Source organism: Tinamus guttatus, unplaced genomic scaffold (genome assembly GCF_059628265.1).
Source record: "Tinamus guttatus ecotype Peru unplaced genomic scaffold, ASM5962826v1 Tinamus_guttatus_pri_ptg000497l, whole genome shotgun sequence".
Taxonomy (NCBI): Eukaryota; Metazoa; Chordata; class Aves; order Tinamiformes; family Tinamidae; genus Tinamus; species Tinamus guttatus.
In genome coordinates this window covers 1,222,761-1,244,912 of record NW_028289031.1, presented here as the reverse complement: position 1 = coordinate 1,244,912, position 22,152 = coordinate 1,222,761, and the positions used below count along the sequence as shown (strand labels likewise).

The window sequence follows — 22,152 nt, the reverse complement described above, 5'->3', positions numbered from 1 at the left end:
AGGTATTTTAAATAATATAAACCCAGGAACAATGAATAAGGCAAAAACATCATTTTTAGAATGCCTTATTTGAACTGACATCCTGCTAAAGCAGAAAAAAAGTTTGCAAAGATTTAAGCCCACTTACATATGTGTTCATCATGAATTTATCCACATAAGCAAGAATAAATATCCTTTTCCTCCCATACAAATACTTACAATTCTAAATACTAAAAATGAAAAATCACTTGACCTAGGAAGCACCAAAAATGCAAATAACACATGAAATAGGAACCGAAGGACATTTATGTTAAACAAGAGAAAACGTTTATAAGTTTTCTAATCTTTGTTGATCAAAATTCCACCATTAACTTGCTGGATCAAGCACCAGCCCCTTCTGCACAAACAAAGGTTACAGATAAAGGAATAGTCAACAGCAGCACTCAGGCCTTCAGCTATTTTTAATCCTATAGAGATCATTCCAAGATCTGATTCTGCCTCTTGACAAGCTGGAAGAGAGGGACAATTTCAATTTTACTCTATCCTGAGGTCAACACATAAAGTGAACAAGCCAAAGAATTTCTCCTGAAACCCAGACTGCAGCAAAACAATTTGGTACGTTCAGACTAATGAACATGAGTCACTGTTGGAAAGGTAAACATCGGTGAAAATTTGATTAGGAATGACGTATGGGAAGGCAAGAGAAGGTACGGTTTCGAAATCAGAAAAAAGATGAATTCTTGGCTCAAAACAAAGCCACCACAGGGCACATCAAATGCATTTTCAAAACACCGTTTTCTAATAATGCTGCCAAAACTTTGCATTTCGTATTGTTTCCAGCCTCATCGAACATTTATAAACATAGACTCAAGAACCACGGGGGTGCTTTGCAACAAGTGGGTGACAGGGTAAGTATCCTGCCAGGAGGCTGTGGATGCACTCAGGGGAAAACAGAAGAGCTCAGTACTACTAGTACATCATGTATACCATGACAGTTTTCAAGGTATGGAGAGATACCTATTCCAACAAAAGATGGCTTAATTTCTGTCCCTACCACAATCCCTCTGTATGTCAATACTTCTCCCCTCAAACCAGAGGAAAAGCCTTTACTTCAAAACAGTTTTGGAAGAACGCACACTTTGGTGCTCAGAAAGACACTCCCCACTAACACAACGGGAACCATCTCTGGTCACTTGGATTTGGGGCTATTAACCTATTATCTCCTTGGAACCTATGGGACAACTGCAACACTTCCCAAATACACCTCACTCCATTCCTTTATGGGTTTCAGCCTCTGCAATACAGAATAAAATCTTCTGAGCAGTTCAAGCAAAAAAAAAGATCTAAAATATATATCTAAAAATAATATATGCAAAACAAAACTGTTACAGTGGGTTGCTCTCTTGTTATAGCAAAGTCACTCATCACCCCTAGTTGCTCTATTGCCATGTTTATTTTTAATCTATCTCTTTTCTTATTAACTGTTATTATCTCTTACATGGTTGTATTGATATACTAGTTTTGATTTACTTGTATATACAATATTCATATGTGAATGGTACCTCCTTATTCAGAACAGTTCATACTATAGTTTTCAAAAAGATCTCTAGTCCTCTACTGTTCTGTATGTACCTATGAAAGATATTACATGCACTGGCATGGATTTACTATGGTCCACTGTGTATTTTCAACCTCCCATAAATTTTGGTTTCAAAAATTGAACTCATGAATAGGATATGAGGTTGCAGGAAAACACATTCGTTCAGGAGATCAGGGAGGAGGGACTAGTTACATATCACTTCTTGCTTTCTGAACATCTGATGCCACTTACGCTAAACCCAAGGCCTTGATGGACATGCTGAAACATGGAACAAAACCTCAGCTCAGCCTTGGATGGCAGGACACAAGGCGGATCACAGAGCCCTCTTGAATTCCAGCTACCACCCTCCGAGATCGCAGTGCAGCTGCAGTTAATTCATTCAGCAGTCTGGTGCCACCTTCCTCAGAAAACTCTGTAAGTCAAAATTTCAGCCCAGAACAGAAGAGGTCTTGGCTGAAGACCAGACAGGTCCAAGACCAGAGGATCTTACCTCTCGGTGAGATCCTCACTGATCTTACCCAAGTGGGCCATGGACCTGTCCCAGAAGGCTCTTCTAGTACGTTGTACATACCTGGATGTCCAACATTGAAGCAAGAACCATAACAGTGACTATGTGAAGTATGGGTGCCCTTTTCTATACTCTGCAACAGAGCTGTTTTTTCAAAATAGATCTTTCTGCAACTTTGTTTTCTTCCTACATATTCAGTCTAACAACAATTTTTAAATGACAGCATATGGCTGCTGACCATTTATTTGATACTAAGTTACACTTTCCCAGCTTCCTATATATTAGGACTTAAAGTTAGGACTTAAACTTAAAAGTTAGGACTAACCAGCCTTAAACTAACTTCTGAAAAACACAACTCAAAACCATGGCTTTTTTGCATTGTGACATCTTTTCCGTGAAAGAAAAGCTACACTGGGAATAAACCACAAAGTCTATCGTACTCTCTGCAAAACAACATAGACTACAAAGAAACCTAAAGGTCATGGAAACTTCTGAACACTTAACTTAATTGGAAAGCTCTGGAAAATAAGAATTGACTGCATTATGCCTAAGAAGGCAAAAGTCTGAATCATCATTATACCTACAGAGGAACACATAAATCAGGATAACTTCTTGTTAAGCCTGCAGAAACACTATCAGTTGAAAATTAAACATTTGATTTGGTTTTTACTTGGTGTTTGGGTTTTTCTTTCTTTTTTTTCTTTTCTTCCCAAAAACTGTTTTCTTCCAACTCCCCTCCTCTGCAAACCACATGTACATAAAAATCAAAACACGCACAGAGCACTGCAGTGAAAGAAACAAGCACAGTGAAAATAACAGCCCTTCATTATCCTCTTCAGCACCTCCTTCATCTTTGCATTGAAACCACTACCAGATTCATTTAGCAATGCTTGTTGAAAAGGCAGAAAATGTAATTTGTGTGACACCCTTTTAAATCCTGCAAATCAACCAGCATAACTCAGTAAGATATTTCCCTGTAATCATACAAGTCTTTCCTGGGGCATTTTCCTCCATGTCTTACCCTGTTCTCAAGGCCTTTGCAAGTCTTTCTCCTCACTGTTTCCAGTTTCCTTTTCTTCTAACTCCTGCTCACTTAACGTATTCTCTATTTCCTCTATTTCTAGCTTCTCTATTTCCATGTTCTATAGCCTCTGTCTTCCCACTTTACGTTCTAGAGCAAGACCCAATGGCATCCCAGCTCTAAGTGTGGAGCACACACTCACAGTTGCAATCCATGTGAATAACCTCCCTTAAAAGGCAAAACAATGTAGGCAATACGGATTTCTCTCTCAGCCGGTTACCAAAGTCATCCAGGACTTTGACTGGAACAAAGTCAGCAAGTTTATTTTCTTATTTTCTTTCACTAGCCCTACTTCTTAGGGGCCCACTCTTAAAGCCTCAGTTACTGAAATTAGGCATTTGTTAACTTAATATCTCCTGAGCCAATGGCATCAAAAGATCTCAGAAAATATTGGGTAAGAAGCCCTTTCATAAATATTAGCTCAGAAATGCCCTGAGGCATCAATGCTAGATATGTCTTCCGCGTCTCACCTATTTACTTCTAGATAATAGGTTTTGTTTGACTGGGAGGGAGATGGCCCATAGGGATGGGAACAAGGGAAGAAGGAGAATTCTTCTTTCCTTTTTTTCCTTCTAGCCCTTTCCTCAGCACACAGAATATTCTTGCCATCATTTGCTAGTTCTCCAAACTCCATACTGCATATAGCAACCACAAAATTTTCAGTGACATGTTTGTCTTAAGATTGCAAGCAAGCACTTTCCTCTTGCCTGCTCCCTCAACCACAACTAAGAATCAAACCCCAAAGCTATCAGGAACTTCCAGATGGCATTTGTTTGAAATCTGAAAGCCACAATTGCAGTTGCCACCTCAGAAAACCTACCACACATTTACCAATTACACTCAACACACAGACAAAAATATGCCGGAAATATTAACTTTTCAGACTGCAAATGTCTTTCAAAACAGCCTCGCTCTCATCTGTGGTATTAAGATATAAAATTAGAGGGTCAACTTGATTACAACATGATTTTTTTTTTCTCATTGGTTTTCCAAAGTACTCTGTTCATAACAAATTACTCTGTCCACATTTAATGAAAACATTACGGCCTGGTTCATCCTGCAAGAGTTATTTAAAGACCCGATCCCACAGAGAAAGCCTGGTTGTTTATCAAGCCAAGAAATATAGCACACCTGTTCAGTAAAGAAATGCTGCTTCCCCTAATGTAAACTGCAGATATGCAAAGCTGCTCTTTTTTATTCTCCATTAGCACTTTCCATGTGCAATTAATTGCACAGGTAAACTTTTCTGTTTTCTTCTGTTTTGAAGAAACTGAGTATTTCCAATAATTACATTCTCAAGTGGCGAGACAGCTGAGGCACAACTGCAGGATTACTGATAAGTTTTCCAAAGCCTTCCAAAGCAGGATGATGTTTTCTGTACAAAAAAAAAAAAAAAAAAAAAGAGATTTTTTTTTCCCTTTGCCCAGCACTGAACACTGAACCCAGTACCCGCTGTGCTGCTCTTAACCCGTGCCAGAACAGTAGCCCTGCTGCACCACCCTAGCCAAGCAAGCTGCTCCACAGTCGCTGAGGGCTAGGGCCAGCTGAGCAGCTCACGACGCTCTGCTGCTGCCTGCAGAACTAAGAGAAAATTTGAGATTACCCAGAGGACATATTGCAAATAGGGCTTGGGAAACACACTAGCTGAGCTAACACTTCTATAAGTAAAAGAAGTGCAGAGAAAGGAATCCGCACCTCAGAGCGCGCACACCAGCACGAGCCTTGCACACGCGTGCGCAACACGGCGCAAAACAGAGGAAAAGGCACGCGGGAGAACAAACCTTTCAAATCAGCCAGTGACTAACATAAACCTTACATTTCCCTTCCACTATATGACCATACGTATCATCTATCAATGCCTTGGCTGCTTGCTATCCCTGCTGATCAGAACAAAATACAATAGTCCAGTTATGGAATTTTCGAGCTCTGGCTACTGTGCCATAAACATCTTTGGATTTTTCTTTTTATTCCACAGTTTCATTTGTCTTCTAGTTATTTATTTTAACGGAAAACTTCCCCATTTATCAGTATAAGAATATGACCTCCTTCCAGACTAAACTTGTTTTTACAGCATGATATAAGCTTATGGGCTTGGGAAAGACCTTTTTCCGAATAAATCTTCAGTCGAATAGTCAAAGACTTCTCCACGCATGGTATTATACACCAAGTGTGAAAAGAAGGCCTGAATTTCAATCAGTTCCTCCAAAATAGACTTCATTACTTTTTACAGAACGAATCATGCAACTACTCCTTAAAACAAACAAGCAAACAAAAAGAAAGGAGCCAATGAAGGAGACAAAAAATAGCAAATGAAGGGGAGAACTGGCAGAGAGCCACTCATACAATCACTCTGTTCAGCACAGTGCAAGGCAGAGGCATCCAGATTCCCTTGGGCAGCAGCACATGGTAGGTGCCACACTTAGGGCACCAAGCCCAAAGGTGGGCATTTTATCCTGCTCTTAGGTACACGGAATTTTCGTACGTACCAAGAGCCATCTGCTTCTTTCACTCGCTGAGAACCTGCCATCATTGTTAATAATTTAAATGTGAACACTGCTAATATGAGCAGTTTATCCTACAACATTAGAACCAAGCTCAAACAATCTACTTTAGCCAATCTACAATACAATGATGTGCAAATAAGGTCAGCAACTCATTCAGATGATCAACGCGGGTAGAATTTGTTTTGTAGACAAAATTTGGAAAAATCCCAGTAACTCCTCCTCCCCCTCTACTCCTAAGCCTACTTGATCTTCCAAAAATAGTACATGCAGTATGATTCAGGGCTTTTTTTGGGTTTGTGTATTCCCTACATGGAGCCTCATACACAAAACAAAGTCGTTCAAATTAGCAAAAACAGACTGATAGCTTCTATCTCAGTCTCTAGCAGGCAGAAGCCAAAGATCCAAAAACAGAGCTTTGCACAAGACTGTCCAACTAAAAGTTTCAAAACACATTATAAATATTAAGAAATTTACCTTTGATACCCATAGAGTAAGGATGGGTTGACTGTGATCTGTCCCCCAAGGAAGATCATTCTAACCTCCTTCCAGTGCAACAGGCATGAAGCCTCACTTCAACAGGCACTTCTGCCTTCACAGTTATCAAATGTTACTGGCTGTGGCTGGTCGGTGTGTGAGGGGGCGACGGCCGCCCAGTCCTACCATGTACCCGTGGTACACCAGCCTGCAGCCCCAACCAGGGCACACAGAAACCAAGGGCCTTTCCTGTCTATCTACATATAGATAGATGCCTCTCTCTCTCTCTTCATACATATATATATATACACACACACAGACATATATATATATATATGTATACAAATTATCCACTCACTTCTAATCCATGCAAACAATAAGATGCAACAAAAGCAGTGAAGCAATAAAGTGGACCATCCCAAGGAGAGTAAAAAAACCAAAGAAAATCAGAAAGAAAACTCTGGTTCCAGATAAATAACACCACAAATACATAACTTTAAAAGCATTTAAATACCAGAGATGTATTCTATAGTATACTTGAAATGAAGTGGCTTTACTCCACAGGTTTCGTATCTTTTCAGTACAACTGTTCTGTACAAACGGGCTTACAAAGCATAACTTCCTGAGCATAATTTCCTTATATTCTTTTTCACAAGAGCCAGGTTCAGGTCTGTGCTGTAGTCTGTAAGTTAAAGCTTAATTTTAGTTCTATATCTGTTTCACAATCTTCTTTTCCCCTCTAAATTTGTCAGCATTAATTTGTACCTAGAAGCAATTTATTGATTTCAAATGCTTTGCTTCCACATATTTCTCCTGATATCTAATACCACAGGGAATATGGATTTAAGTTCCACCTATCGCTTTTAAGAGAAAGTTAAAATATATAAGCTATTCGAGCTAGATATGCCCAAACACTTATTAAATTGTAGCTTCAAGCTATTTATTGACTTTCTCAGAACTACCTTCACACCTCATCTATTTGTTACTTTATCAGTTTTCTGAAATGCCAGAGATAAGAGCTTAAGGTACCATACCCAGCAGCCAGCTAAATCTTTGCTGTGTTTAATTCCCATCCCTCATCCCTAGTCTGTATTATCAGCAGAATTTGGAGTTTGCGAAGGCTCCAGACTGAGCGCACCGGAAATTAAAGGTTACTGTTTATATGTGTAATAGAGGGATGCAGCACAGGAAGCAGCAGCGCAAGCTCCTCCGCCAAATCCCACCAACACGTTTGATTACACTTTGCTCGCAAACCTTCAAGGCAAAATAACATTTCTATTTCTGTGCCCTTCTGCCGCCAGAATAGAAAGGAAGTTTGTTCAAGGGAGAAGGGAAAAGCAAAGGTGCGCTATGAAAGAAGAGTGAAGACTGGGCAGGCAGATGTGAAAATTAAGGCTGGGTACAGTAAGACAAAACCTACTTTGAAACCTGTGACAACATGTGCAATCACCAAAATGTTCAGCAGGCCAGTTTTGTGCGGAGAATTCCTGCTTTATGGTCCCCGAGCGATCCGTTCAATCTTGCCCAAGCAGGGGGAACACCCATTCGAGACACCACACATCCGATGGAGCAGCAGTTTCCAAGAATAAAAACAAGGTCACGTACACAAACAAGAGAAGGTGGGTGTTAGGATCCAACTCAAAATTTCAAGCACAATCTCTATGTAAAATCGCAGGAAAAATCATTGCATATTACAGCAAAGAAAACTGCACTTTGAGTGGACAACTTTGCTTAAGGCTTCTCTATTTCTTTCAAAGAAAAGGCTCGGCGTGTCCAATGGGGCAAAGACATAAGAAGGAAGAGCTATGGGTATTGGTTTTCCCCCTGCCTCCACTTTGGCTCCGCACTGGGAGTAACCTTCCTTGGGAGGATTTACCTTCGTCTTTCCCCCTCTTGAACTCCGGGTAAGAAACAAGCCTCCATTTCATTTCATTTTATTTCAGATATACAGTTATTTGGCCTAGGTGAATTAACACAAGAACAAGACATCATCAGTTCAATAAGAATCCACCTAACCAAATGCCACACACTCTGCATTTGTGTGTGTGCACTGGGGAAGGATCTAGTTTCCAAATAAAATGCAGAGCTCTCCATTTTGCACCATTTCCAGGTTCTGGGGAGAAGAGTTGGAACTTGTGAACTCCCATTTCCAAAGAATTTAAGGATAAATTTTACAAATCTTACATTGATAATAGATCTGGAATTTCAGATAATGCTCGGCAACAAATAAAATGCAATAAATAATTACAGATTGGGTCCCATAAACAGCTCTGTATGTGATACAATTGGTTTGAATGAATCTCTAAGAGCACAGAACTGCCAAAAGACAGTACATGCCCACACACAGAAAACCCTCCCAGCAACATTTAACCAGGCTCTCACGGGCAGTTAACACAAGGCTGCCTTCTTCAAATTCATTAGGATGAAATATAACTGCACTACACATCTCAAACTTACACGCTCAACTCATTTTCCCTAGCCTGTATGTTAGAACAGCGACCATAATTAATACCATAATTTCTCAACAATCAAGATATTTCCAAAGCAATTTTCACCTTACTAATAGATAGAAGATACTTCATTGTCTTTTAGAGCTCAAGGTCTGTATTTATCTACAATTTATTTTACATCCTCTGTTGAGAGAATGATAACACGAATCCCTCTTTTCATGCTGAGAGCTGAAGTTTAATCTAGCATCTCCTATGATCACTATCTCACTTTGTATTATTTATATCTTATGACCTCAAAGTATTCACAGCTGTTTTCACTTAGCTCATGTTGTGTGATTTACCTTTTTTTTTTTTTTTTTTTTTTTTTTTTGCTTTCAGAGACAAATTTTAAAATAGCACATCAAGTTCCTGCAAGTCATATACTTACCACAGCAGGCCAAATACATTTTCTGCTTGCAACTGTCTCATACCAAAAATTATTATTATTTGTTTGAAAGCTTCTAGTGAATTCTACCAACAAATCTTCAACCAAAAAACCCAGCCCTCCTTCATGTCCCTCATCGACATGGTTTTAGAGTTTTATTACACAAAAGTAATAATGCTTTTAGTCAAAATAAGCCTTTGCTAAAGTGTAATCATGTCTTCCAGCGGGAGAAGACATTAGCTCTTTGCCATCACACCCGCGGTTTTCTCAACACTTCAGAAGAGGGAAGCCTAATGGAAAGCAATAAAACATTGTCAGTGATAAGGGAAGCAGCACAAAGGCAACACGGGATTCCATGACATTACAAACCTACCTTAAGTTCACAAAGTTACAAGATGTTAGTTTGTAAACAGTCTTATCTCTTTTGACCGGCCTTGAGACAGTAACCTAAAGAAAACAGCTCTTCCTACAAGTGCATTAAGAGAGCTCTTTAGATAAGGAGGAAAAAAAAAAAAATGTCATCTGTGAGTGACAGTATCAGGATGTGTCCAGCATGGCACACATATACAGGTATCTTCACAGCTTCAGGGCCAATATCCACAGCTAAGCAGCCAGTAGCTGCTTATTTTATTCAAACGAAAATTCAAACTGGTGATTCGGAAGGCAAAGCTAGCGCCAAGCACATGAGGAAAGCCCAGCAGCTCGACAGCACGGTGTCATACACAGGGATGCCGCAAATCCAACCACCGAGTCCTCCTGCAAGCGTAGACAGAGCAGAGAACCTCGCATCTTCACAACTCCCCATCTGCAAGTGCCAAGTTAGCCCCTGATTTCAGAGCCATCCCATAGCACCATTTCCTAGACAGAGATGCTGCTTCAGCTTCCATATTGCTTGCAGAGGAAAACTGGGAACACCGCTTTTGCCCCAGGCTGGTCCAAACCAAATAGATTCCTTTCACATTTCTTACAAACAGGAAATGATCTGTGCCAGGTCTACTGTCAAGCTAGCACAGCACGACAAACACTCATTTTGGTGACTTACTACGTTCTGATTTAAAAGGAACAGAATTTTATTTGCATTCCTGGTTGTGAGCCACATACCTTGCCACATTCGGTATCATCACATCCTTAAATTCCGAACAGACCCAGCATCACCAAAATAAGTACTACGGTTCCTCTATCAGATTTTAAACTGCACACACAGTCCAACCCACCCAACAAATGCGATTACTTACACACATCGAATACAATTAAATCCTTGGGACCGAAACAAACACTCAAGATGACTGGCATAATATTCATGGAAAATATCCTGCCCCAAAGCATATAAATTATTCACAAGTTGTCTGACATTTTTAAATAGAAACAGAATCACTCTACAGCAGATAGATTTTTAAAACACTATTTTCTGAATACCGTGTAAAAAGTTAAATGTTATTAGCTCCTTACAGAGTCCAGATTTTCAGACATGGATGGCATATGCTTTTCCATCTCAGTTTTTCCCATGTGAGATAAGGATGATATTTATTTTCAAAACAAAAGTTCACCATTTGCACATAAATTAGACTTTTTTAAAGTCCTGAGTACGTCCTTCTGCCCTAACTGTCATTTTGAAGCATGATACATGCCTAGCCTTTTTTCCCCTAAAAATAAAACATTAATATTAAAAGACAGAGCATTATTTAGTAGTAAATTAAACGGCTAATTCACTTATTCTTCCATTTTCTGATACACAGGCTAATTTTTTGCACTGCCACAAAGCAATTTTCAAAGAAGCATCCCTGGCATTTTAAAACATTATCTCTGGTGCTTCACGGCTCATTAAGAGATTTAGCTGTTCTAACACAGCTCATTGAGGGCTCCCATTGATAGAGGCAGGTTTTGGGCTACTCAGAAAGGTTACAGACCTTTGTAGTCACACTCAGGCTGAAGATTCAAACCGAAGTGGACAGCAACTGTGTGCATCATGAAAGATGATCAACAAACAAATCACTAAATGGCTTCTGGGATTTCCCAAAGTCTGAGTTCCTAAGCACACACACCAAATGTACGAAACAAACAGAAGGCTATACTCTTCTCAACATAGTATTGCTGTCCCCAATAAGATCCATACTAACTAGGATTAGCAAATGTGCCAGTATAGTATACAGCATAAATGAGCACACTTACTACCCTACCCACGTAAAACAAATAACGATCGGTGAAACACATAACTATAAGGCAAAATGTAATAGGTTAAATTAATTTACTAAGGCTAAAGGCTTTTACTAAGGTAAAAGCTAAGCATAACTGTCCTTTCTCACTGCCACACAGCAGGTTGAGGTATGAAGAGCTGTGTATTTTTTAGTAAACTGAAACTCCCCCAAATCACTGTCAGCTTCAGACACATTTTCCATCACACCACTGACTCACAGAAAGATTCCAGTCTCAACAAGCCTATTTAAGTGGTTTCTGTCACACTGAAAAAGCAAATTTGAGATAGACTATTATGAAAACTACCTCAAATAGGAAATATTTACCACAGCTCTTCCAAGCATTTGTACATTTAACTTTGACGCTTTAAGAACAAAATGTGTATTGTTCATTGAAAAGGTCACCACTCGTAAACTGTCTCATCTTACTGATGCACTGCAAATAATAAGATATTTAAGTTTTTCATTTGCTTTTGGTTCCCTACTGGGTAATTATATATCCAACATCAACACATCATGCACAAAAATACTAAAAGTTACTCTCCTAGCAAAAGTAATTCTACTCAGCAATTGTTAAGTATTATCCATCTATAGAAAAATAAAATTATTTGAATTCAAGTAGTAAACACTTATACTAAACTAAATACCACAGTGTTTAATTACGATATCTTTTTTTTAAACTCACCCCCAAAGAAACCGATACTACATTTAAGAGAAAAATTCCATAGAAAGTCCTTAAAGTCTTCATTTCTATAATGCATATATTGCTGAAATATAGACCGTGCTTAGCTTGAGTATTGTCTTCAATTTTTTTGTTTTATGTTATTTTTGAAGCATTAAAAATATAAAAAGATTATTAAAAATATGTGCATCCTATATTTTTATGGTGCAGTTTTTCCTAAAGGTGAGTGTATCTAAACACACCGTAACACAAAGCACTAGCAAATACACTTCACAGAGCTCAACATTGCAAACAGACAGGCAACTAGAGCCTTGCTGAAGGGACAGTTTCTCTGTGTGGGTAAGAACTAATGATGCAAAACTCCAAGACTTCCACTGAACTTGACTCAAGGAATAAACAGATGTGCAAATCGGTATTGCTGTCGAGAAGGGATGAAGAAAGGCAGAATGCCCCGTAAAACAATGATAAGCTAGTCGGGCTTTGCCCACCAGAACTTTCAATAAATAGAAGAAACACAGGCAGGCTAATACAAAAACGTATGTGTTTCCCAAATGGAGTATTATTGTATTAGGAAGAATATTACACAGATGAATGACAAAATACAGATAACTAAAACATACTCAAAATAGTATAGGATGTCAAAGAAAAAAAACACATTGCAAGGATTCCTTTAGAAAGCCAACAAGTCTGACAGCCCTTTAATAAAAAGCAAGTAACTACAAAGACTGGCAGACTTTTCCACCAGTCCTTAAAACTTTACTTGTTCCGCACACTGAGCTATCTAGTATCCGGCAATATTTCCAGACCTTTAAAGCAGAGCTATCGACTGATGATGCTCATCTAACAGAGTATTCTGGTACACATCAAAAAAAGCAATATGAGCCACCTCACTAAGCTACCTCATCAGCCTGAGGAGCCTGTATAGATATCATGCACAACACAGAAAAACAAGCCCCCCAGCCCCTGCAACCTTCTCTCTGGATAAAGTCGTGAACCTAAAATCATCATCTAGGAGACACAGACTAGTCTCTCTCCTTCCCCAGAAAAGATCATTTTATCACCATTATCACTAACCAGACCACAAGTACCAGCTCCTTTTTCCTTCAGAGATGTCTGATAGACACATACCTAATAAAGCCCTGAGCAACAGTTCTCAACTTGTACTTACCTTTGAAGTCAAATGTTTCCATTTCAGAGCTTAAGTTGGCATATCCAAAAGCACATCTACCTTTTCGACTTCACTTCAGAGTCTAATAAAATACTATCCTTACCTATAAATGCTGTATAGATTAGAAAGACTATTCCAGGCTGTATTTTCCAAATCCATTATCAGCACTCCACTGCTATTCTGTCATTTGATATTAGTATTTAAGATGCTACAAAGTTGCTGAGCTTTGAGCATGCAGTTTGGCCAATTAATGAACTATCTCATGCATTTGCTCTAGATAATCATTTCTCTGTCCCCGAAATATCTGATGCTACATCCGGTCATACTATATCACATAATATTATGTTACACGAGTCAAGAACCTACCAGCCACATAGCACATCACGTAACAACTGGATATTGCTTCCGACAATATGAATAGGTTCTCGAATCCTACAGCAAGTATTTGCATTTCTGTCTCAACAAATAGGAAAGGTAATAGAGAAGAGAGAATAAACATGCCCTCAGTTTAAATGAAAATATTTCTAAGTCATATATACAGAGTTTGTGTCATATAAACGCTAATCAACTCTAAACTAAACTGCAAAAAAGTAAATTCCTAGATGCAGACCTAACTACAGTGAATGCTGAAATTCCAATTTCCTTTTGCTACATAAACATTCTTCACCATTCCTATTCCTTTCTTTTCTGTAATAGCACACAGATACTGCATTCCTATTTTATATACTTATCAAAGATTCCAGATTGCTAGACTTAGCAAACAAAAACACAGCAAAAAGCACTAGTAGTTAGTTAAGAGTCTCCCTACTAATTAAGGTTCCTTCGTGGGAAAAGACAAAATGTGCTTCCACATGTATCCTATGAGGAGGATTGCCATGTTACGCAGACGTGACTGCACTCTGCTACAATGAGAGCATCGAAGGGGTTAAGGAACCAACAACTGTCAGGAGAAACTTGAGCAATACAAGAAACTGAGACCTGCCACTGACTGGCTCTTAAGCACTGCTCCAGTACAGACTGCTCCAAAATAGAACAGAAACTGCAAAATGCACATTTTTATGGAGTGCATTAAAATACATAGGTTTTTAAAACCTCACTACAGAACAAGATCAAGAAACTTAAAATTTACAATAATAGGGGAACCTAACAAAAATCCTGCCAGCAATAAGATTTAGAAGAAAGAGCTGAAGTGTGAAATGCTGCTAAAATAGTTCATATGCTTCCATGCCTGTCTGCACCAGCCATCATCTCTTATGCTGGTATTTTTTCAGGTCTGTGCCCCTGCTGGGATGCTGAGCCCCCAAAGAACTATTTGCTTCTCTTTGTAGGAGCAGTTTTGTGCCTGCTTGGTGCTCGGAGCAGGCTCAGTGATCAGCGCAGGAGCCAAGGGAGGGAACTCGCACCTGGGGGAACACAGCGGGGGAACTCCCTGTCAAACCGGCCTTAGATCACTATGGAAAATGAGCCTACCATGCAGACCTCGTCACAGACCCAAGTTAGAAAGCAGAGGCAGAAACAGATGAGACAGCATAACCAAAAACAGATGGCACAACCACAGACAGGTACACCTAACAGAAAAGAGTAAGAAGATGAAAGTGCTTTAGCCTACTCAGCAACGTACAGCTAGAGCACGACCAACTCTAACACACTCAAGTAGTAGAAACTAACCTCATCGGTAGATGAAGTGATGCTACCTCAACTACACCTTAAAATCCACATGAGCAGTTTGTCAGTTTAAAATAAGGATCACTATCTATAAACCATAGGTGTTATTAGCATAACTGGATAGAGTAATAATTAAGCAGATAGAGAAATTATTGTTGCTTTCAGTCAACAATAAAAAATAAGCCTTAAATGAAAAAGCCACTGGTTAAAAGATAGTTGTAATCATATACCTATAATGAAAAAAAAATCAGCTATTTAGTCGCAAGTAACAGATGTGAAACATCACACACACACACGCACACAAAAAAAAGGCCAGTCACAGTCTGACTCATGCAGAATAACTTAATACTGAGACAGCTTTCAAAGGTACTATTACCCTGCTCCCGCAGAGTGGACGTCCAAGTTGTTGCAACAACTGTTTAAAGCAAGCCAAAAGTAGTTTGCCCTTGCTGTCACATTACAGCTATCAGCCATAATCTAGATACTCTGAAGGTGCTTGTAATACAAAGCAGTGTTCAACCATGACAGAAAACAGGAGGTGACTTCGTATCTTCTTCACTATACAACAGAAATGAACTATGAGGTGAAAGTGTGTACTACATGTGTGGTCTATGCAGAAAAGGTGAAGTCACCTACATGATTATCTTAGAATCTCTGTTCGGGTTCTCCTTCAGCAGATTTAAAATGCTACACAGTGCAATTGAACAAAGGAGAGACAAATTAGGGAGTCAAAGTGTAGGCACTAGGCCTTCCGCATTTTCTAAAACCACAGGCTTAATGCCTGGGACAGGAATCATAAAAGAAGCTTCAGGGATAGATTTATAGGGCCCTTCTTTATTGCCCTCTGTTGATAGTGCCACTGGAGAAGAAATAATCCAAGAAGCAGGAATGACAAGAGGACAGCATATACAAGCAAGCATGGATCAGCAGCAAAGACATTACCTGATTCCAGACCTTGTCCTAACAATATATTTTGTGTTTAAAGCCTATGGATATAACAACAGGCACCTGAAGAACAGGCATTTAAATGAAGGACTATTCCTTTTTGTACCCCTTGTCACTACTTGTCACTACAAAGGATGAAATTTTGTGCTTACAATAATCTACTGTTCTCAAATTTTGCCTTCAATTACATTATTCAATCTGACTCTATTTAAAAGGATTGTGTAAATCCCATTCTCTCAAACTAAGCAAATTATTCTGCCAAATGAACAGAATCCAGCTCTTCCACGTATGCCCTCTCATGCTAACAAAATGGAAAGCAAAGGAGTTTAGCCAATAGAAGCACCAAAGCAAACCTTTACACAGTCACTTTTTATTATTATTATTATTATTTAATAACACAACAGAAATTCAGTTCTACATGCAGATTATTATTTTATTCATGCTGCCTACCTCAAGGAGTTAGTCTTCTCGTTGGAAAAAAAAATAACCATTAGCTTTCTGCTCTGCTCTGACAATGGAAATGTTATAGCTGCTTGTGTTTAAAACTGAAGGTTACTAAAAGGTATTAATTGAGGAAAAACAGAACAAAAATTAGAGCATATTTCTTAAAGAAAACGTATATGTATCTATTTTGTAATAAGTTTTGAAAGTTAAACTATGAAGCTAAACCAAACAACTAAATAACATATTTTTTCTTGTTGGATCTGCAGAATTACAGCTGCTTTGAATTTCTGATGTTGATACAGTGGTGACATCTACCAAAATTTTAATTTTTCTCTATTAATCAAGTAAAACAGCAAGATAAATCCATAACATTTAAAAATCAGCATGTAATAATAATATAATTTACTTCCTTTGAACTGTATTTTATAAACTCCAGCTACATTTTAAAGGCAAAATACATAAACAGGAGTCAACACACAGGGTTGCAAATACTGCTTATTGTTCTCTCCAATACAGTGCATTATGCTAAAGAAACATGAAGCCCTAACCAAGAGTAGTAAATCATTTGGAAAAACAAGCAATTTCATTAATTGCAGAAGATTTCCAGTCCCATTCTGGTAGCCCAGTATCTGTTTGCCAGCACTGGCCTAGCTGTGGCCAAGTCACAGCGAATACGTTTACAGAATGGCTTTACAAAACTTCCCTTGTACTCCCAGCAATAAAAGCTTAGGCAGCCTTCCTTTCCCTCCCTCCCATCTCCTTACTGATATGACACAACTGTTTATTTGGCTGCAGGATTAACCAGATAATGGAAGCAGCCTGAGATTAAAAAAAAAAAAAAATCTGTTTTGGTACAGAACTGATCCATGCAGTATGAGAAAACAACAAGGCAACTGTTTGCACTGGTCCATCTGAGGCCTGGTAGCAGAAACACAATGCAGGCTGCTTTAGCAGCTACCATCTCCAGATACAGTGCTCTTGAAGTTAAGTTTCAACTGTTTTAAAGAAGCTCTCATGCTGTAAATAGACATTTTATTTGCACATTTTAATGACTTCAGTTTAGTTTTTGTTATGTACAATGGAATTGAAAAGATTTTTTAACCAATGCAGACAAAATGTACAAGGCTCCCCAAAATGGCTACATAGAAAATCTACAACTGTTGGCCCTAGATAATACAAGGTCAAAGGGATGGCAACTGCAGACTTCAACTGTCTTGTACCATTTAAACACAGCCTAAGTCTGAATTACCATTTCCATGCAAAGTCAAGACTCAATCAATTTATCACAGTACAGGGCTTGGGCTGCCTGCAGAATTACTTTTTTTGAGAAAAAAATCAAATCGTCAACATTGTAACCTAAACACTTAAGCTTTCCTTTTGAGCAGCACTTTAGAAAATTCCAACATGCAACTTTCTGCTGTTGTGTTATTTGCAGATCTGTCTTTTTTCTAAACTCACTTTTCTCATAAGACTGGGATGCGAACAGGTAAGCGGCTGTCTTCAAAGAAAATAAAAATAAATAAATAAATGACTAAAATAAATTAAAAGGTCACATAGGCCTTAACGTGGTGCAAGAAGCTCCCGACATCTTCACCACTTTCAGCAGGTCCTTTTCGCATACCAAACTGATGCACCATTGCTCACAGCAACCTACAGTGACTTGAGGACAGGAAAGACTTTGCATTCTCTTCCCTGTAGGAGGATGGAGAAGGTGGGGAAACTAATTCCTAGGACAAAACAGGCAGGCCCTATGAGGAAGGAACATACTTGCCTCACCATCAGAAAGAATGCAACCTTCGAATTACAGAGCAGGTAACACTAATCCTTCTTCTTCTCGTAAACACAAGCAGAGAGGATGAATAGAGCTCAACAATGGAGAAGAACACAGAAATACAGTTCATTCAGACTTGGAGGCATTCATGGTTTCAGGCAGATTGACATGTGAGTCTGGATCTCAAGCAGGAACATAGGGCAAGTGGGCTGCCTGTGTCTTCACTGTTCACGGTGGACTCTAGGCCAAAGGCCTCTCACAGATGACCTCGGTGAGTCAGCCAGCCAGCCAGCCACTTTCTTTTGCAAATAATCAACACAGGTGTGAGGAGAAGGTATTTGAATTTCCACTCCTGGAAACTACCAGTCATTTTATCTCTTCCCAGCACCCTTGCATTGACACTCTCTCTCTGATCACAGTTACATAAGTGCCCAAAGCTGCGGAAATCTCTTTTCAGTGCCAGAAGATGGGAAAAGGCAGTACAGCCTATCGAAATAGTGAAATCAGTTGGTCAACTGTCACATGCCACTGTGACAACAGGTAACTAACTAACATTAAACAAGTGTACTTGGAACAACTAAAGTAATAAAGTTACTACAATTTACAGCTTACAATGTCCTAAAAGCAATTCCGGCTCAAAACATAGCTAGCAATATGTGCTAAAACCAATCATAGAACTTTAAGTTTTCAAAAATTTCAGTAATCTAAATTCAAGCCTACAGACCTGAAAGAATAATGAATATTTGTTAGGCTTCAAAAGGAAACCAAAATTAACATACTAAGAAACATACTGTCCACAAATCGCAATTTACTGTGAGGAATGCACACACAAAAACAAATCTAGCAGCTCATACTACCAGTCATTTCAAATGGCAACAAAACATCATACCAAGATACATAATATTTTTGTGTAAACATGTAAAACGTAAAAATATTCTTCTTTCACAGTAACCTGGAAGAGTAAAAGAACTGTCAGGAAAAAAAAAAGCAATATATCCCCTATAGCTCTTTTTTGCTGCTGCTATGAAGAATAAGCTTCGAATGCAAGTCTTTCGCACAGTGAAGATGTTTCATTATATTTGGAAAAATGCCATCCAGCATATGCACGTGCTATTGAAAGGTCACGCTTACTACAACTTGCCTTCTAAACCTTGTGTCTGCTCTAGCACACTACGAAACACAACATTTTTGAAGTGCCTTCTACCCCATAATTGATCATGTATAAAAGGAGCTGATACACTGAACTTGGTGTAACACTTGTTTCAATAAACAGAAAGTAAATGACATGCAAATTTCCTAACTGCAAGTACGGGGTAGGGTTAACAAGCACAAGAATGCTCCACTATGCAAAAGCCATGCAAATATCTGGGAAAGGTTTTAACCTTGGACCATTCAGTATGCAAAATGCGTGGAGATAACTATGAGGGATTTGAACCTGGGAACACTGCTTGTCACAGTGCCTTTATTTTGTGCACATTGTGGTGTTTTTTATACCTATAACATCTGCACTCCTGACAAAACAAACTACTACGTGAGTCAAACCATTAGGCAAATTATTAAAAATGCTTTTTAAAAAAATCAAATAAAAATAAAGGAGGACCTATTTATATAACACATTGTCTGTTTGCATATGAACATAAGTTTGCATGGGTTGAGTCAAATGGAAACAATCAGAAAGGAGAGTTATTCCACGAGAATGTATTTATGCTGACATCAAGAGACAGGTTTGTCAGACTGCTTTTAATAAACAGATATTTTACCAAAATGAAGTACTTGTAATATCACCTCCTGATGTCCTTGTAAGCTAGGCAACTTGGGCACACAAACCAAAGAGAAAAAACAGTACAAGACAGCCTAAGAAAAAAAAAAACTATTTCCAAAATTCTGTGCAAGTCTCCAATAAAAAGGCTTAGTGCTGCACAAGTAGCATTGTAGAGTTGACAAAACACCAGAAAATGAATCATTTTCTGAAGTAGTGCAACTTTTTAGATAAAGTAAAAATATCTATAAAAATGGTTTCAGTCACCAATTTTCTTTATTATGCATTTAGTATCAGAGTGCTTATATATTCATGAGACTCAACATATATGAACACTCTCCCCTTCAAAAAAAAGGAGACAGCTGCCACCCTATGGTTATTAAAGCAGTGGATTTAGTTTAATTAGCTTTCTGTATCCAAAAAGCTTGTTTTAGAAATGCAGATGGTGATTTCTAATTCTTCCTTACTGCTCCCTATTCTCATCTTCATCAGTATGATACAGTTGCCTGCCACTGTCATTAACTCAATCTCAAAAAACTGGCAGTACTAATGTTTAGCATTTAAGAGAAGAAAGAAAATGTATTAAATAAAACTTAAAATTTGCGGAACTATGAAATCTTAAAATTCAAAAAGATTTGTATACAAATCATCTGGAACAAATACAAACTTAAGAAGCCATGCATTTTCTATTGAAGGTTTCTTACACATCTCAAATTCACTTTATGTTTGTCTGCACCCGTAACACGGGTTTTCTGTCACTGCTGACTTTTGTTTTGCCAAAATGAGTTATGCAGTCAATGCTATTAAGCTATAAATAATGTAGGCTGCAAGTGTATAGCTGTTTTTAAACTGATGACCTACTTTTAGTCACTGGTGTAAAGATCATGAAAGCTAATATGAAGCATGTTATGGTGAAGTTTCAGTGCAGAGGCAAATACTGGCCTCTGGAAAAATGCACTGGACTGTAAAGCTCTTAAGCAAAGCTGGTACTTAACTGTCCTGTAACATACGACTCAAAGAGCCTCCTCTTCCTGCGTCCTCCTTCATTGCATTTTTGCACTGCTCTTGCTAGACACCTGCAATCCAGAACTCAAGCACCTTATCTTTAATCATCTTGTTGCTAATGAGTGCTGTCACAAAATAAAGTAAAATTAATTTGTTTTCAGGATGCCGTAGGCATACACTGTGTTTGTCTACCTATTACTGACTATCAAATAGTTATGAACACCCATATAGCTTTTCTTAGTTTATTGCAAACACACTTGATGTGTGCAGAACTGTTTGGGTTTGTTTGTGCTTGTTTTTTTTCTAAACAGCTTCCAGTCCCGACCTCCATAAAACTAATTAAGTTTTGAACATTTTTCATTCTTCTTATTTGATAACCAAGAGTCCCAAGAATCAAAACCCTGTGGTGCTTCACACAAAATTTGGTCATGTCACAGTAAGAAAAGCCTAAATAGTGCCTTCAAACACACACAAAATTTTCAATATACTTTCAGTCACCCACACCCACCTGTACCTGGATACTTTCCTGATATGAGGCATGAGATGCGTAAAAGAAAACACTCCTGAATAAATTGCCTGCTATGCACTTTCAAACAAATATTTAAAATAAGTAAAAGAAAGCCTTCATCTGTCAGTCACTACTAAATCACGTACTGAAAAGACAACAATATTCTCACAAAAGTCCTAGAAGTAGCAAGCAAGATCGGTTTAGCCCTCAGCTTTCCCTATGAGCAGTAACTATATTTACAAAAAACAGGATTTAGAATTAAAAAAAAAAATACTGCTGTCATTAAAGTTGCCAGAAAGAATGGTTTATCTTAGTTTTCTCAATATATTTTAGCAATCTGGACTCACTCAGCAGCACCAGGTCAGAAAGCAGTCACAAAAACTGCCATCCTATAGCTGCCCCAGTCACCAAGCAGCGTAGGCGACGATGAACGCAATTAAGTGGACACTCCTGTTTAGAGGAGTGAGGGCTCGCTCCTAAGCCACTACACCACATTTCTGCCCTCTTCAGCTCTTTTTACTTCACGAGAAGGTACCTTGCCCTCAAAGGAGACTTTTTCATCATTGTTGAAAGCTGGCTGGATTTCCTAACATTTCTGCAGCGAATCTGTCTCGCTATGAATAACCAGGAGACTGAAATCCTTTAGTATGAGGAAATATATTTGTCCACTAAATGAGATACATTTGTGAAAAAAACCTAAGGTAAAAAGAATAGTTTCCATTATAACAGTATGAATAGAAGCCTGTTTCTTTAGTCCAGCAGCTTGCTAAGTGGAAACCCTATCACTTATTAAGAAACTGGAGTAAATCCAACGTCCATTCTAACATCAAGTGCAAAGGCAACGTCAAGCCAGGAGTAAAACCTTGGAGGTAACTGCAGAGCCCCGCTCCCGAGTTCCTGAGGGTTCCTCTCACCTCAGCGCCATCCGCAAAGAGGAGCTGGAGCAAAGCTGGATTCCTGGCCATGGAGCTGCACGCCAGTGGTGACAGCGGG

The 22,152-nt window shown here is 38.7% G+C and overlaps 1 protein-coding gene across 2 annotated transcripts in view; it reads right to left on the bottom strand.

Annotated features, from left to right (window-relative positions):
* CDKAL1 (CDKAL1 threonylcarbamoyladenosine tRNA methylthiotransferase) overlaps positions 1–22,152 on the bottom strand; it is a 362,497-nt gene that overhangs the window by 303,750 nt on the left and 36,595 nt on the right. The gene's annotated exons all lie outside the window — the stretch shown is intronic.